Below are 19,086 nucleotides of genomic sequence, written 5' to 3' on the forward strand. Positions count from 1 at the left end.
TCTTTATGTGATCATTCTATTATTTTGAAGATTAAGTAGTAATTAACCGTGTTTTAGGCTTTGTGTACAAGAATAGTTGCATATTTTGGACAGTAATAACATTTATGAGTCATGCAAACTGCAGTTTATGCCACTCGCAAATCACTTGTTACCTTGTCGTTATTGTGTTTTTGCTGACCTCACACCTGAGGTATCGTTGATCGCTAGGTATTTTGAGTTCTTGAAAGAAAAGTTGTATATCATGTCAAGATATATGTCATTTCACTCTTTTTATTATCATGAAGGTAAATAATTTAAGAATATATATACAAATTTATCTTATAGTATTACAATAATATTTTTTCCACGTAGTAAGAAGTGAATGTATATTGAAATATGATCGTAGTACTATTACTTCTTCAAGAACAGTGAGCATCTGTTTGTCTGCTACACTACAGACTGAAGTGACGACTGTCGTCGAAAGAAAGAAAACAAACTTCTTAGAATCTCAACTAAACAGGTATGTTTCGTTCAATGCAACTTGATTCAAGTTGCTAAATTTTTATTTATTTGTCCATCGACTGTATGGCGTGCACTGGGAAGTTTAGTTTAACAGTTTGAAGGTTTATGTCACTAGAAACTCATGAAATTAGGTTAATTTCGTAGAAGGGTGCTTCCACGCCCCTTTGTTATGGTTTGGGAAAAGTGAGAACTTGAGTACCCTAAATATTTGATGAGGCCACACACTCATAAAATAACGCATTTCTCATATGCTAATCGTCATACAATTCATTTTTTCCCTGCGTTAAATATCAAATACATTGTTCCGTAGCCTAACCTGTTATCCTACTTTTGCCAGCCTACCGTAGTCTGGATTGGTTTTATTTACAATACACCTCTGTGTATTTATTTAATCTTGTTCGTTCTAATCAATCATCTTCTCAACTTTTCTCCTAAATACTCCTTTTTTTGGAGCAAGATACAATTTACTCAATCTTTGGAGTCTTTGTAATTAGTTAGGGCAGAATGGGTGTAAAATTTCAAGTTATGGCAGAGAAAACACATTTTAAAAGAGCAATAAACAAAACATCGTCTAACTTGAGGTTCTCCACCTAACTTAAACTAGGTTATCCATACCTACTTGCTTACTGAGGACTGCTCCCCCGGATGACCCCCTTAGACTGCCATATTCTTATTTACCTTTAAGGTAATTCTATACAATAGACCGACTACAACCGACCCGTAGAATGTCAACAAATAAATGAAAAATATACTGTTAGTAAAGGATATAGATAATTAATGTATTTTTCATTGGTTTATTATACATCCAAGAAGGTAATGTATAGAGAAGAAAAGGCTTGTTTTACCATTATAAACTGTTTCCCTAGTATGTTTTCCCCACCCAAAACCCTGAGTTCCCACTGGGGGTCCCCCATTATTGGCAGATTTAGATAAATATATATTTTTCAATATTTAACTTAGCTGGTGATTATAATAGCTGCAACTCTGTTGCTCGACAGAAAAACTCTACGGAAAAATTCGCCAGCGATCGCTACACAGGTAGGGGGTGTACTCAACAGCACCATCTGTCGTTCAGATACCCAGTACTCATTGTAAACAAAGAACTCAATTTTCTAACTGTCGAGCTATCGACAAGACGCTCTTATTCGCTGTTGCTAAACTGGAGTTTTTTCACAACTAATTGGTGAAGTACTTTATTCTAGTTTTGAGCTTTCGCTATGCAGGTGTTTTATCTTCATCTTAAATCTTGAACTCGTTTTGGATAGATTTAATTATGGTGACAAAGAGAGTATGGACTTTCTTTCACTTTTAAATGGCCGACCCTTCCCTTAGACGGAAGTGTGTTTAGGCTTTTAGTAATTCTTATCACGTTATAGATTTTCCTCTATATATTTTATATCTCTCCGCCTTTATTAGGCCTCTTCGATTAACTTTCCATTTATTATAAACAATAAAAATAAATTTTAATGTTTTGTTTATATAGACCTTTCCTGAGAGTAGGCGGTCCTAACTTGGAAACCGAAGTTAATCAACGTTGAGCCCTTTATATCGTAATTAGCTTTTAAAGAGCTAAGGATTTAAAACTTTTTAAATGTAATATTTTATGAAAGAATTTCTTTGATAGTCTTCGTACTGTTTTCAAAGATGAACTAACGTTTAGTTTATTTATGCTACGCAGTTGTTGACGTTCAGGACGTTCAACATGCGCTCTATCGTTACGATAGAGAGAGAGTGTATCACGGTTTCACTTTGCAGTAAGAGTAAATCGATTCTGACGTTTTGTTCATTCTTTCTTAGCTTAAATGTTTTAAATTCTAATTTAAAGGAACTTTTTATTGAAAAACCTTTCAGTTTTTTCCTTTAGTCAAATAACATGTTTTTTTTTTGACGAAATATAATTGGGCTCTTCTCTTAGGTGCGAAATCAAGAGAGAAAGAGAGAGAGAGATAGAGACGGAGGGAGAGAGAGGAGAGAAAACGTTCCGTTCAAGCGGGTAACGTTGTTCTCGTGTTACTCGCGTCCCTAGTCGCTGTACAGGGAGGAAGGATAAAACGTTTTTAGGTTTTTATTCTCGTCCCCAGGCTATGTGCGGTGAGAGATTGAAAACGTAGTTATATGAACTAGTGTTTAGTCTCTTTCCCAGCCACTGATTTTTTTATCTTAAAATATGTTTTCTGTTTTTTGCTGGTATTAATGAGCTTGCATTATACGACTGATTTCGCAATTACTACCTTTTAATGAAGGGTAGAATTGCGTGTTTCAGGTAGAAATAAGTGCAAAACAGAAAATCGAAGTGATAAAGTGATATGCGCAAAGTGTTACAGTGTTACGTCCGAGGCGCAAAGTGTTACAGTGTTGCGTCCGAGGGTTCGTCTGTTCGTGCCTGTCGTTCACCTAGTCCGGGACCTCTTACATGCTCCCAAGCCCAGGGGAGAAGTAATGTCAAACGACTTATGGGTTCGAGAGGCCTTGACCAACGAACAGACGTTTTTCCCTCTATGGTATCGGGTGTATCTTACCAAGATCTCCCCTACCATAAGACGAGAGAGACGTTGTTTCTCCTCGTCATCCGAAGGCTTTTCGCATAAGAAACCTGTCACAAGGTTTCGAAGCCCTTAAGCGAAAGTCAGTCCTTTCAGGACAGGTCCAGCGTCCTGGTTACAACCATTAGGACAGCTCTGACCCTTTGCAGTCATCGGATAACTGCTCGCCGCCTAACAAAAGCGTAACACAGACTCCGAGAGTCTTTTTTTGTAGGCAAAGTGTTGCGGTCACAGACGTTACCCTCGTCTCTTACCACAACCATTTCCGTTGATCCTTAATGGGTTGTATGGCAAGACATGCAGTATATGCTTGCCTCCCTTATGGAAGACTATTCTACCGATTAGTCCGTTGAGTCTAGCCGTTTATCTCATCGATATCCTGGCTTTCAGCCAACCTAACGTTCCTTTGTGCTTACTGTTGACGTTGGCGTAGCTTAGTCACGTCAGTCAGGTTGTTTAGAACCACACTCGATGCGGTCTCGTGTGGTTTTTCAGCCTTATTTGGACGTTAGGCCACTTGCTGATGCTCCTGTTGACGTTCAAGACGTTCACTAACAATCGGAGTTGACTTGTTTTGACGCTGTGCGTCAACCTCCGCATTCTAGAGTCGTTTTGACTGCTCAGTCTAGGCAGTCAAAGCAGTCTCGAGTGGACGCTGTGCGTCCTCGCGCACCTGTTGTGGTTGACAGTTCAGTTGTTAACAGTTCACAGACTGTCAAGCAGTTACATGACGTTGCGTTCTGGTCCGCTACTAATGCACCAGTGAGTGTGGACTCTGCTTGTAAAGCATTGCCACCACGGTAGATCTCTCCCTTGCTTGAGACTCAGCTTTTATCGGACAAGGTTCCTGTAGATGAGGAAGTTGCTGTTCTCCCTCCTACTGATATTCCCTTGAGCACTCTGTCAGATGGAGAGGAGCCTAAAGCTGCTTAGCCTCCTATGGACTTTAATTAAATCATGATGATTTTTTTTAAGGATCTTCGTCCGGATCTTTTTGTAACTGCTGCTCCTCGTTCGCCTAAACGTCAGAGCTTACACTAGGCCTAGCTACTTCGAAGCCGTTGTTTTTAAGCTAGTGCTCTCTCGCTCTCCTAGAGAGCGTTACGTTGGCTAGGCGACTGGTTTTTCACCAGGAGGAGTTTGGGGGATACAGCCTTTGCTTTCCCTTCTTTTAAACTGGTTTATAGAGCAAGAGTCTGATATGACACGAGAGAAGTTCTCGGCTTGGGAGTTCATGCCTCTGCCCAGATAGACTTCTCAATTCTGGTAGACTCTCCCTGGCGCCTAGCCAGGAGACGCTCCAAGTTGTTTACAGGTCAACTTCACAGCTGTTTTCGAGCCTTTGAAGTTTTGCTGTACAATTATGTCACGCATAACAAGGCTTTCAGGGATGGTAAACGGTTCCGCCTCAGTCGCTAACCCCGTCTGTTGCCACACCTGCTCCCGTAGACCCTAAATGGGCTTTGCTGCAAGACATGCAGTCCAAGCTTGCGTCCTTGATAGAGGACTTAAATGCGGAGAAGGTTGCTACCGAACCTTCTGGCCAACAACCTTCCAACCGGTCGGTTGTGCGCCCTGTTGACGCTGAGTTAACCTACTCGCGTCTGCCAGTTGAGGTGGTTCCTCCACCGATGCGACCCAGTGTGGGTTGCCAGCCGCACGTTGACGTTAAGCGACGCTCGGAGGTGGTTGTTGACGTTCAGGACGTTCAACAACCAGCAGAGGTGACTTGTTTTGACGCAGTGCGTCAACCTCAGCAACCCGGTAGGGTGTTGACTGCACAACCCAGACGGTCTAGACAGTCTCGGGTTGACGCTGTGCTTCCTCGCGCACCCATGGTTGTTGACAGTTCACAGACTGTGCAGCAGTTCCATGATATTGCGTCCGGCTCCGTCACGCATCCACCAGTGCGACCGGACTCAGCGAGCCAGACGTTGCCCACTCCGTTGCCGTTTCCTCATCAGTTTTCGGATGAGGAACCCTCTGATGAGGACGTTGCTGAACAACAAGACGATCAGCCCCCAGAATAGATCAAGCCCTGCTATCCATCCAGAAGATGCTGAAGAAGGAACGCTGCTCAGTCAGGCTGTGGATGAGTCTGGTAGGGACGCTGTCATCCGTGGAACAATTTGTGTCACTAGGAAGACTACACCTCCGTCCTCTTCAATACCATCTAGCTTTTCACTGGAAAAAGGACAAGACGCTAGAAGCGGTCTCGATCCCGGTTTCCGAAAAGATAAAGTCTTGTCTGACTTGGTTGAAAGGACAATATCAACCTAAGAGAGGGTCTTCCCCTGGCTGTTCAGACTCCCAACCACGTTCTCTTCTCGGACGCATCGGACGTAGGCTGGGGTGCGACATTAGACGGTCGGGAATGCTCGGGAATATGGAACTCGAGTCAAAGGACAATGCATATCAACTGCAAGGAGCTACTGGCAGTACGTCTGGCCTGGAAAAGCTTCAGGTCTCTCCTTCAAGGCAAAGTGGTAGAGGTGAACTCGGACAACACCACGGCTTTGGCGTACATCTCCAAGCAAGGAGGGACCTACTCTCTGACGTTGTACGAGATCGCAAGGGACCTCCTCACCTGGTCAAAAGGTCTAAACATATCACTAGTAACGAGGTTCATCCAAGGCAACTTGAATGTCATGGCAGATTGTCTCAGTCGGAAGGGACAAATAATTCCAACAGAATGGACCCTCCACAAGGATGTATGCAAGAGACTTTGGGCCTCCTGGGGCCAGCCAACCATAGATCTCTTCGCAACCTCGATGACCAAGAGGCTCCCAATATTTTGCTCACCAATCCCGGACCCAGCAGCAGTTCATATAGATGCCTTTCTCCTAGATTGGTCACATCTAGATCTATATGCATTCCCTCCGTTCAAGATTGTCAACAAGGTACTGCAGAAGTTCGCCTCTCACGAAGGGACAAGGTTGACGCTAGTTGCTCCCCTCTGGCCCGCGAGAGAATGGTACTTCGATGGCTAGTAGACGTTCCCAGAACACTTCCCCTAAGGGTGGACCTTCTACGTCAGCCACACGTAAAGAAGGTACACCAAGGCCTCCACGCTCTTCGTCTGACTGCCTTCAGACTATCGAAAGACTCTCGAGAGCTAGAGGCTTTTCGAAGGAGGCAGCCAGAGCGATTGCTAGAGCAAGGAGAACATCCACCCTTAGAGTCTACCAATCGAAGTGGGAAATCTTCCGAAACTGGTGCAAGTCAGTATCCGTATCCTCGACCAGTACCTCTGTAACTCATATAGCTGACTTCCTCTTATATCTGAGGAAAGAACGATCTCTTTCAGCTCCCACTATCAAGGGTTACAGAAGCATGTTGGCATCAGTCTTCCGTCACAGAGGCTTAGATCTTTCCAACAATAAAGATCTACAGGACCTCCTTAAGTCTTTTGAGACCACGAAGGAACGTCGTTTGGTTACACCTGGTTGGAATTTAGACGTGGTACTAAGATTCCTTATGTCAGACAGGTTCGAGCCGCTACAATCAGCCTCCCTGAAAGATCTCACCTTAAAGACTCTTTTCCTGGTATGCTTAGCCACAGCTAAAAGAGTCAGTGAGATTCATGCCTTCAGCAAGAACATCGGATTCTCATCTGAAACGGCTACATGTTCTCTACAACTTGGTTTTCTAGCCAAAAACGAGCTGCCTTCTCGACCTTGGCCAAAATCGTTCGGTATTCCAAGCTTATCGTATATGGTTGGAAATGAACTAGAAAGAGTCTTATGCCATGTAAGAGCTCTTAAGTTCTATTTAAAACGAACTAAACCTTTACGAGGCCCGTCTGAAGCTTTATGGTGTTCAGTTAAGAAACCATCTTTGCCTATGTCAAAGAATGCTTTATCCTATTTTATCAGACTGTTAATACGAGAAGCTCATTCCCATCTGAATGAGGAAGACCAAGCTTTGCTGAAGGTAAGGACACACGAAGTTAGAGCTGTCGCAACTTCCGTGGCCTTTAAACAAAATAGATCTCTGCGAAGTATAATGGACGCAACCTATTGGAGAAGCAAGTCAGTGTTCGCGTCTTTTTATCTTAAGGATGTCCAGTCTCTTTACGAGAACTGCTACACTCTGGGACCATTCGTAGCAGCGAGTGCAGTAGTGGGTGAGGGTTCAACCACTACAATTCCCTAATTCCATAACCTTTTTAATCTTTCTCTTGAAATGTTTTTATTGTTGTTTTTGGGTTGTCCGGAAGGCTAAGAAGCCTTTCGCATCCTGGTTGATTTGGCGGGTGGTCAAAGTCATTTCTTGAGAAGCGCCTAGATTAGAGGTTTTGATGAGGTCCTGTTGTATGGGTTGCAACCCTTGATACTTCAGATCCTAGGGGTCGCTCAGCATTCTAAGAGGATCGCGAGGCTCCGTAAGGAAGACGTACTTAAAAAGGCAGAGTAATTGTTCAAGTCGACTTCCTTACCAGGTACCTATTTATTTTGTTTTTGTTATTTTGATAACTTCTAAAATGAAATAAAAATTCTTAGCTCATATGATGTAAACATATTTTGCTGGTCTCTACCCACCCCCCTGGGTGTGAATCAGCTATTATAATCACCGGCTAAGTTAAATATTGAAAAATGTTATTTTGATAAAATAAATTTTTGAATATACTTACCCGGTGATTATAAATTAAAGGACCCTCCCTTCCTCCCCAATAGAGACGCAGTGGACCGAGGAGAAAATTGAGTTCTTTGTTTACAATGAGTACTGGGTATCTGAACGACAGATGGCGCTGTTGAGTACACCCCCTACCTGTGTAGCGATCGCTGGCGAATTTTTCCGTAGAGTTTTTCTGTCGAGCAACAGAGTTGCAGCTATTATAATCACCGGGTAAGTATATTCAAAAATTTATTTTATTATCAAAATAACATATTTCTAAAATTATTCATTTCCGGCAGGAACGAGTGTCATTTTCGAAGAGAGCGGACCTTTTTCTATAGAAAAAAGTAGTTTTTTTTCCTAGGTTGCATTACCCTTTAATAAACTACAATAATACCCTAATAATTTTGAAAATGTTTATTTTTCTGATGAATTACTTAGTGCTTTATTTAAAGCTGGCCCCCTTTTTTTTTTTTTTTTTTTTTTTTTTTTGAGGAGGAACAGTATTTTTACCTATTTGTTAACCTTTCCAGTGGGAAATCAGGGTTTTTGGGTGTGGAATGAATTTAAGAATCCGTTTTAACATACGAATAATAGCACATGTAGAATTAGCAATAAACAAGGCCACCAGCTAACCTAAACAAACCACTTAACCCAACCTAATCTAACTTTACCTAACGTAGTAGCTGTATCCTTACCTACTGGGGGAGGGTCTTTGCCCTGCAGCAACCCTCCTCTTACACAGCCATATTATATATAAGATAGCCCAAAACGTTAGGCTGGAGGGTAAAGGCGAGCTTCACCTTTCCGACCGATACCCAATGCATAATAACCTCACAAATGAATGAGCACCAATCATTTATAGTTTTGTGAGAAATTCTTGATTAATTTTCAGCAAATTTATAACTAAATTTAACACCAATATAATTGTATACAAGTAACAAATTAGATTCTACTGTATATTAAATGAGACATCAAACCAAGTTCCCTTAAAAATGGATATGTAAAAGCTACGCTTTTTTTTTTTTTTTTTTTTTTTCTTTTTTTTTTTATATATATATACTTTTTTTCAATACAATATGCCTTCCGTCACATTGAAATGCTTTAGAACCACAGGTGGGGCAAATAGTGTCACTTGCACTTTTAATAACACTGTGATCTTGGCAGTAATTTATTATTCTTTCGATGTTACCACAATAATTCAAAACAAAATCTGTATAATTTAAATAACTGAGACGAGAACTTGGGAGAAAATCCACAGAAATTGATGTGAAAGGAGATGGTAAATGAGAAACAGCACCAGAAATTGAAGGTTCACACGCCTCCATGGCTCTCAAAAGATTGGAAAAATTAGCCATGGAAATTGTGTGGAAAGTGTCGAAGTGTGTTAGTTTCTTAGTAAAACTATCACCTGATTGGGTATTCAAATCATGTGTTACAAGTTTTGTTGAAATGCTAGTCTCAAGTAAAATGTGGATAATAATCATTGGTTAAAAACTATGATGTTTGGGTGCCCTCTTGCTATGTAGAATACGGTTAATGATGCAATAATGATAATCTATGTTTTTAACATACGAACAAACAAACGAGAGCTCAGTCTGAAGAGGAATATTGTATAGAATTACAACCTTAAGACTAAGTCTCAACCCTGTGTTTGTTTCACAACCAGGTTTACTTTTGGCAAGGTATTGTAACACCATTAATCATAATATTTTGTAAATCATAAAACGGTATTATTATAGAAAAGCATGGAAAAAGTTCTACTAATAAAGGAATGCAGTTTTATATAGAAAAACTCCCATCTTCTTTGAAAATGACACAAACTCTAATATACCTTATGGTAATGGGGCCCCCCAGTGGGCTTTGGGGTTTTGTGTGGGGAAAATTTACGGGCAGATCAATAAATAATGATAAAGTTTAACATTTTCTTCCCTCTGGGATGCATAATAAATCCACAAAACATAGGCAACCCTGAAATATATATTTTTCTCTTGTGTTTACATTTTATAAAGAACATGTATTCGATCGCGTACGTTCATTTGTACATACCTTGTGACCTGGGTAGTTTTGTGACACTTGGGAAGGAGGGTCTATGCTGTTTCCTGGCTTGATCAGTGGTCTGGAGCAGTAATATACATTGCATAGCCAATAGAGTTATCAATCTCAGAGTCTTTGAAAAAGTACAATAGTCCTGCACTGTCGTATGGGAAGACAGTGACCTTCCTTGCACACCAGTCTGCATATCAGTGTGTTAACTAGTTTTGGAATAGAAGGGATGCCATCGTTTCCCATTTCTCAAAATAAGTTAGCCCAGAGGTAGCTGTTTCAATTTAGAACTTTTCGGTGTAGCTGGCAACTTCCATTCTTCTGAGGAGTTGCATGGAGAAGTGGAGAACTGCTTCACAGGACTCCCTGATACAGCATGTATCTTCCTTCAATTGCATTGCCCCTTTGAATGGAACTGCAGCGAAACCCTTGGTTTTGGCCATCCCCAGCACAATATGGTGTAAGGAAGGGTCCAGTGCCTGCTCCTAGACCCCAATTGACACCATTCGCAACTTCTTCCCGGAAATAGCCTGTGAAGGCAGTTTTTTAGCTACCCAACTTGGTTCCTAAAGGAATGGCAGCAGTTGGGAATGGAGGAGGAGAGGGAAATGTTGTTGCTGGCATTCCCCGTCTCCTGCTGCTGAGAGTAAGGGGATGCCTGACTTGCCATTGGGCAACCTGGAAGACACACTGGGCCAAACTGTGGGTAGTGAGTGTCCTTTGTGACAGTTAATTACTACCCCTTCAAGACTTTTCCTCTGATCCTCCAACGATGTCGAAAGCTCTGTCCCTACACGGATAGAGGTAGAAGGGCTGTTGGAGAAGAAAGTTTGTTGAAGTCATTGGAGACGAGTCTTCAGACTTCTACAGTTTGTTCTTCTTGATCGAAAAGTCAACTTGGGACTGGAGACTGGTCATCTAACTTCTTTGAATAAGTTTGTTTGACAAACAAAGTTGAGAATAAAAACAGTACAGTCTTTGCTGTTTCATCAGAGAGGGAGATTTCATGCTTCTGATGGATGTGAAGGAATCGTACCTTCAAGTATGTGTACCTGTCCTTTCGAAACTATCTCTGCCTCTCCCTATACGGTACGGTTTACTAGTATAAGACTATGTACTTCAGACTGTGCATGGTTCCCCGGGTGTTCTCATGGGTGTTTATCATGGTTGCAACTTCGGTCCACTCGTGTGGTCCAGATGTACTGTATTTTGATAATTGGCTGGTCCTGGCTTCCCCAGAGTGGTAGTTGCTACAAGATCAAGATCAGGGGCATAAGCATATCCCTTGCAGGAATATAGAGACGTTCTTTATTGGTCCTGTGGTGGCTACACAACAAATGGTTAAGAATGCCTCAGGCTCCTTAATGGACAAGTAGCAGATGGTAATAACCATTTATTATTATCATTATTATTATTATTATTACTACTACTACTACTACTACTACTACTATTCGCTAAGCTACAACTCTAGTTGGAAAAGCAGGATGCTATAAGCCCAGGGGCTCCAACAGGGAAAATAGCTCTGTGAGGAAAGGAAACAAGGAAAAATGAAATGTTTTAAGAAGAGCAACAATATTAGAATAAATATCACTTTATAAACTATAAAAACTTTAACAAAACAAGTGGAAGAGAAATAAGATATAAGATAGAACAGTGTGCCTGAGTGTACCCTCAAGCAAGAGAACTCTAACCCAAGACAGTGGAAGACCATGGTACAGAGGCTAAGGCATTACCTAAGATTAGAGAACAATGGTTTGATTTTGGAGTGTCCTTCTCCTAGAAGAGCTGCTTACCACAGTTAAAGTGTCTCTTCTACCCTTACAAAGGAAAGTGGCCACTGAACAATTACAGTGCAGTAAGAAGAATTGTTGGTAATCTCAATGTTGTAAGGTGTATGAGGACAGTACAGTGTAGATTTCATACTTGTCTACGTCCCTGATACTCCCTGTGAGGTGTTTTTGGAAAAGTCTATGTTTGATATTAACATTTTTATTTTAGCTCGGAATATTCATACATATACAGTCACATTGCTAGTTCTTCACAAACATACGTTACTCAGGCCTCTATCCGTGTATTGCACAAAGTTCTTAGCGAGGTGTTAAGGGTTTCTTCCAGTCGCAGACCAAACCTGTACGTGAAAAACCTGTGTCAATGGCCGAGCCAGTATTGGGACTTCCACCCTCGTAATGGGTGTGTTATCCCTAATAAATAGCGTAAGGTTTGTATAGTGTTGGAAAAAATGACAAATTTGTAAGTAATTGTATTTTTCTTAATCATACAAACCTTTAGCTATTTATACAAATTGTCCCGCTTTCACCTTTCTGCAATCAAAAAGTGACCTGGTTTCACTGGTGTGTAAGTGAGAGGGGTAACCGGCAAGCCCCGCGGCTACACCTCACCACCCCCTCTAACTATCGCTTGCATGGTTGCCACATTGCATAAAAGTCTTAGTGGCTAGTCTTTCAGCTTCACCGAAAGGTAATCCTTATTAAATAGCTACAGGTGTGTATCGTTTGGAAAAATACAAATTACCTGTACTTTCAAAATTGTAATTTTTCAATATTAATCTTACCCGATAATCATGTAGCTGTCAACTCCGTTGCCCGACAGAATTCTACGGAAGGGATACGCCAGCGATCGCTATACAAGAGGGGGGGTGTACTCACAAGCGTCACCTGTGGCCAGGTACTGCAGTACTTCTTGTTGACACCACCTCAATTTTTCCTCTGTCGTGCCTCCGGCTAGACCTACATGGATACGCTGTTGATTCTGGAGTTTTTTGCTCACGATTTGGTGATGTATTTGCTCTAGAGTTTAGCTTTCGCTATTCAGGAAGTTTTATCATTAGCTTAGCTAGCTTTTGGAATTAATTTGATTAATTATGGTGACGAAGAGAGTATGAACTCTCTTTCACTTTTAAATGGCCGACCCTTCCCTTAGACGGAAGTGTTGGTGTCTAAGAGAGTATAGACTCTCTTTCTTAATTTTGCTTAACAAAAGTTATAGATTTATTTTATATCTCTCCGCCTTTTATAGGCCTCTTCGATTAACTTCCTTTTATTATAAACTTATTAAAATTAATTTTTATATTTGTTTATATTCGACCTTTCCTAATAGTAGGCGGTCTTTTCTTGGTACCGAAGTTAATTAACATTGAGCCCGTCATTTCGGTTTTACCTGTTAACATATTATGCTATTTTAATGTTTTTGAAAGAATTTCTTTGATAGTCTCGTACTGTTTTCAAAGTTGAACTAACGTTTTGTTTTGTCTCTGCAGTTGTTGACGTTCAGAACGTTCAACTTGCGCTCTATCGTTACGATAGAGAGAGAATTTTCACGGTGTCACGTTGCAGTAAGAGTAACCGTTTCTAGCGTTTTGTTCATTCTTTCTTAGCTTAATGGTTTTAATTCTAATAAAGGAACTTTTTATTTGGGAAATCTTTCAGTTTTTTTCCTTTAACAATAATATGTTTTAACGATATATATGATTGGGCTCTTCTCTCAGGTTCTAAGTCAAGAGAGAGAGAGAGAGAGAGATAGAGACGGAGGGAGAGAGAGGAGGATAAACGTTTCGTTCAAGCGAGTAACGTTGTTATCGTTTTTGCTCTTCTCCCTAGTCTCTTTAGGGGAAGAAGGTAAACGTTTCTAGAGTTTTATTCTTGTTCTCAAGCTTTATGCGGTGAGAGATTTTAAACGTAGTTTATTTGATCTAGTGTTTAGTCTCTTTCCAGCCACTGAATTATTTATCTTTCATTAGATTTTTCTGTTACATTGTAATTCTGTTTTCGCAATTACTAACTTTTAAGGAAGGATAGAATTGCGTGTTTCAGGTACAAACCACTTAAAGTTTCGAGTTCAGTGAAATAAGTGCAAACAGAAAATCTAAAGTGATAAGTGATTAGCGCAAAGTGTTACAGTGTTGCGAGTCGAGGGTTCGTCTGTTCGTGCCAGTTGTTCGCCTAGTCTGGGACCTCTTACAAGCTCCCAAGCCCAGGGGAGAAGTAATGTCGAAGGACTTATGGGTTCAGCAGGCCTTGATCGACGAACAGACGTTTTCCCTCCGTGGTTTCGGGTGTATCTACACACGTTGCCGACGTGATCACCCCACCCACACAAAGACGAGAGAGCCCTTTTATTCCTCGTCTGCGGAAGAGGTTTCTCGCAGAAACCATGGACCAAATCTTGCAGCTTTTAAGTGCAAGTCGGTCCCTTCCGCACAAGTCCAACTCCTAGGTGTAGCCATTAGCCCTGGGTCAGTTCGGACTTGCTGCAGTACGACAACTGCACACCTCCCAGAGAGGCAAGGTGGTATCGCAACAGGCAGTAGCTCCGTCTGTTGCCGCACCAGCTGTTTTAGACCCTCAGTCTCAACGGACAGTAGCTCCGTTTGTTGTTGTCTTTCTTAAACTCTAGTGGTCTATACTGCAGACAATGCAGTCTCAGCTTGCGGTGTTGATGCAGGAGTTTCAGGCAGAGAAGGTTAATACACCTCCTCCTGCGAGCGCTCCTCCTCACCGCAGTCCAGTCTGCCAGACGTACGAAGTTGAGGTTCCTCAAGCTACCTCCATGCGTGAGCTACCACGTTGGGAGTTGCCAGTTACCAGCGTTGTGCAGCAACCTCCACCTTCCTTAAGGCAACCTCAACAATGGGAACAGGAGTCTTATGCCTTACATCCTCCTCTTCCTTTGAGGCAAGAGTTTCTTGCAGTTAGACCATCTTCGAGGCAACAACCTCTTGAGGTACGACAACCTCTACCATCCTTGAGGCAGCCACCTCAGCTCTCGCAGCTGCTACCTCAACTTTCCTCAAGGCGAGAGCCTCAACTCTTGAGGCTAGCACCTCAAGAACCTCAACTCGTGAGACAGGAACTGCGTTCTGCGCAGCCGCTACCTCAACTCTCGCAGCTCACACCTCAAGAACCTCAACTCGTGAGTCAAGAGCCTCTCTCTGCGCAGCCACCTCAACCCTTGAGGCAAGCGCAACTCTTGAGGCAGGAACCTCATGCTATGAGTCAGCCACCTCAACGCATGCATCTGCCACTTTCTCCTCAACTTGAGCCTCTTCCCATTCAACTTTGAAATAACAAATGACAATAATAACACCTCATTACTTTCATAACTTGCATTTGTAAAACATATACATGTATGCCTGCACAAACATTATGATAATGGAGGTTATTCGTATTACTTAAAAAAAAAAAAAAAAAAAAAAATATATATATGTATTCCTTGCAATATATTTTTAACAAAATCGCAAAAATATGGCAAAAATATCTTCAAAACAAAAATGAATCATGAGTTATGAATGTAATGTAAATATTATGTTGATATTAAAACCCCATGCAAGCATGCATGAAGTAATGCAGTGTTGCCAACAGGGCGAGTTTCCCTTTCCTGAGGTGAAGTAGATTATAGTACGTATATTTAGTGCAGCTTAATTCTACGATTATCATGCCGGCTATCAAATTCATCAACAAAACAGTCTAAATCAATTCCCTCGGCACGTGCGCTTTCAATGGACAGTAATGCGATATTACTCTTCTAGCACTGGTCATGGAATTTCTGAGAAATGTTACACGCCATGCAACATGCTCTGCTTACCTTACAGCATGCTCTACATACAGCATGCTCTGCATACAGCATGCTCTGCATACAGCATGCTCTGCATACCTTACCGCATGCTTCTCAGTCACACATCTTTGGTTGTTGCCAACTCACTAGACTGTCAAGCAGTTTCATAACGTTGCCTTCTAGTCTGCTGCTTTTGTACCAGTGAAACCCTCACTGAGAGAACTTAGCTTTTCTCGGATATGGTCCCTGTAGATGAGAAAGTGCTTTTCTCCCTCCTTCTGATATTCCCTTGAGGACTCTGTCATTTGGAGAGGAGCCTTTAGCTGCGTAGCCTCCTATGGACTTTTATTTAAGCATAACATGCTTCCAGGGAAGGTAATGGTTCCACTTCAGTCGCTAACCCCGTCTGTTACCACACCTGCTCCCATAGACCTTGAGCGGTGTTGCAAGACATGCAGTCCAAGCTTAGTCCTTGTTAGAGGATTTTTTGTTTACGGAGTCAGTGTGTCACTGGGAAGACGTTCAACAACCAGCAGAAGTGACTTATTGTGACGCAGTGCGGCAACCTCAGCAACCCGATAAGGAGTTGTCTGTACGACCCAGACAGTCTAGACAGCTTCGGGTTGTCACTGTACTTCTCTCGCTTCCCCATGGTTGACAGTTAACAGACTGTGCAGCAGTACCATGATCTTGTGTCCGGCTCCGTCAGACGACTGGCTTTTAAGAGCTCCCACAAGTCGTCGCTGTCTGGAGATTCTCAGATGGACTTTGGATCTGACCAAGGAACTGGGCCTCCTGGTCAATTTTGAGGAGTCCCAGCTCGTCCCATCCCAGACCATTGTCTACCTGGGTATGGATCTTCAGAGTCGAGCTTTTCGGGCTTTTCCGTCGGCCCCAAGGATCTTCCAAGCCCTAGAATGCATCCAGAGCATGCTGAGAAGGAACCGATGCTCAGTCAGGTAGTGGATGAGTCTAACAGGGACACTTTCATCGCTGGCCCTGTTCATCGTGTTAGGGAGACTCCACCTCCGCCCCCTTCAGTATCATCTAGCTGCTCACTGGATAAAGGACATGACGCTAGAGACGGTCTCAGTTCCTGTTTCCGAAGAGAGGAGGTCTTCTCTCGCGTGGTGTAAGAACAGCTTTCTTCTCAAGGAAGTCTACCTTTGGCTGTTCAGAAACCCGACCGCCGTCTCCTCTCGGACGCATCAGACACGGGCTGGGGTGCGACTTTGGACGGACAGGAATGCTCGGGAACATGGAATCAGGAGCAAAGGACACTTCACATCAATTGCAAGGAGTTGTTGGCGGTTCTTCTGGCCTTGATAAACTTCAAGTCCCTCCAGCTTAACAAGGTGGTGGAGGTGGACTCTGACAACACCACAGCCCTGGCTTACATCTCCAAGCAGGGAGGGACTCTTTCGTGGAAGTTGTTCTAGATCGCAAGGGACCTCCTCATCTGGTCAAAAAATCGAAAGCTCACGCTGGTAACGAGGTTCATTCAGGGCGGTATGAATGTCATGGCAGATCGCCTCAGCCGGAAGGGTCAGGTCATCCCCACAGAGTGGACCCTTCACAAGAATGTTTGCAGCAGACTTTGGGCCCTGTGGGGTCAGCCAACCATAGATCTGTTCGCTACCTCGATAACCTAGAGACTCCTGTTGTATTGTTCTCCGATTCCAGACCCAGCAGCAGTTCACGTGGATGCTTTTCTGCTGGATTGGTCCCATCTCGACCTGTATGCATTCCCGCCGTTCAAGATTGTCAACAGGGTACTTCAGAAGTTCTCCTCTCGCAAAGGGACACGGCTGACGTTGGTTGGCTCCGCTCTGGCCCGCGAGAGAATGGTTCATAGAGGTACTGCAATGGCTGGTCGACATTCCCAGGACTCTTCCTCTAGGAGTGAACCTTCTACGTCAACCTCACGTAAAGAAGGTACACCCAAACCTCCACGCTCTTCGTCTGACTGCCTTCAGACTTTCGAAAGACTCTCAAGAGCTAGGGGCTTTTCGAAGGAGGCAGCCAGAGCGATTGCCAGAGCAAGGAGAACATCCACTCTCAGAATCTATCAGTCTCAAGGGGAAGTCTTCCGTAGCTGGTACAAGACCAATGCAGTTTCCTCAACCAGTACCACTGTAACCCAGATTGCTGACTTCCTGTTACATCTAAGGAAAGTAAGATCCCTTTCAGCTCCTACGATCAAGGGTTACAGAAGTATGTTGGCAGCGGTTTTCCGCCACAGAGGCTTGGATCTTTCCACCAACAAAGATCTACAGGACCTCCCTAGGTCTTTTGAGACCTCAAAGGAACGTCGGTTGTCCACTCCAGGCTGGAATCTAGACGTGGTCCTAAGGTTCCTTATGTCATCAAGATTTGAACCTCTCCAATCAGCCTCTTTTTAGGACCTCACATTAAAAACTCTTTTCCTCGTGTGCTTGACAACAGCTAAAAGAGTAAGTGAGATCCACGCCTTCAGCAGGATCATTGTTTTCACATCTGAAACGGCTACATGTTCCTTGCAGCTCGGTTTTTGCTAAACGAGCTTCCTTCACGTCCTTGGCCTAAGTCGTTCGAGATCCCAAGCCTGTCCAACTTGGTGGGGAATGAACTGGAGAGAGTACTTTGCCCAGTTAGAGCTCTTAGGTACTATCTAAAAAGGTCTTAACCTTTACGAGGACAATCAGAAGCCTTATGGTGTGCTATCAAGAAGCCTTCTTTTCCAAGGTCTAAGAACTCAGTTTCTTACTATTCAGGCTTCTGATTAGGGAAGCACATTCTCATCTGAAGGAAGAAGACCTTGCTTTGCTGAAGGTAAGGACACATGAAGTGAGAGCTGTGGCTACTTCAGTGGCCTTCAAACAGAACCGTTCTCTGCAGAGTGTTATGGATGCAACCTATTGGAGAAGCAAGTCAGTGTTCGCATCATTCTATCTCAAAGATGTCCAGTCTCTTTACGAGTACTGCTACACCCTGGGACCATTCGTAGCAACGAATGCAGTAGTAGGCGGGGGCTCAGCCACTACATTCCCATAATCCCATAACCTTTTAACCTTTCTCTTGAATACTTTTTATGGGTTGTACGGTCGGCTAAGAAGCCTTCCACATCCTTGTTGATTTGGCGGGTGGTCAATTCTTTCTTGAGAAGCGCCGAGGTTAAAGGTTGTGATGAGGTCCTTTAGTATGGGTTGCAGCCCTTGATACTTCAGCACCTTAGAGTTGTTCAGCCTCCTAAGAGGAACGCTGCGCTCAGTAAGGAAGACGAACTTATTTAAGGCAGAGTAATGGCTCAAGTCGACTTCCTTACCAGGTACTTATAATTTCATTGTTATTTTGAATAACTGATAATATGAAAGACGGGATACTTAGCTTCTTGATATACATGTACACTGGTTTTCACCCACGTCCCTGGGTGTGAATCAGCTACATGATTATCGGGTAAGATTAATATTGAAAAATGTTATTTTCATTAGTAAAATAAATTTTTGAATATACTTACCCGATAATCATGATTTAATTGACCCACCCTTCCTCCCCATAGAACCAGTGGACCGAGGAAAAATTGAGGTGGTGTCAACAAGAAGTACTGCAGTACCTGGCCACAGGTGGCGCTTGTGAGTACACCCCCTTCTTGTATAGCGATCGCTGGTGTATCCCTTCCGTAGAATTCTGTCGGGCAACGGAGTTGACAGCTACATGATTATTGGGTAAGTATATTCAAAAATTTATTTTACTAATGAAAATAACATTTTTCCTAACGATACAAACCTGTAGCTATTTATACAAATAGTCCCGCCATCACCTATTCCTC

General features: G+C 42.7%; 1 protein-coding gene across 1 annotated transcript in view; it reads left to right on the forward strand.

Annotated features, from left to right (window-relative positions):
- Positions 1 to 353: 353 nt before the first annotated feature.
- LOC137629606 (RNA-binding protein Ro60-like) overlaps positions 354 to 19,086 on the forward strand; it is a 133,672-nt gene continuing 114,939 nt past the window's right edge. Inside the window, exon 1 of the mRNA XM_068361089.1 lies at positions 354 to 499. The gene's annotated coding sequence lies outside the window, so the exon portion shown is untranslated. The remainder of the gene's footprint in view (positions 500 to 19,086) is intronic.

The sequence above is a fragment of the Palaemon carinicauda genome, chromosome 37 (assembly GCF_036898095.1).
Source record: "Palaemon carinicauda isolate YSFRI2023 chromosome 37, ASM3689809v2, whole genome shotgun sequence".
Lineage (NCBI taxonomy): Eukaryota > Metazoa > Arthropoda > Malacostraca > Decapoda > Palaemonidae > Palaemon > Palaemon carinicauda.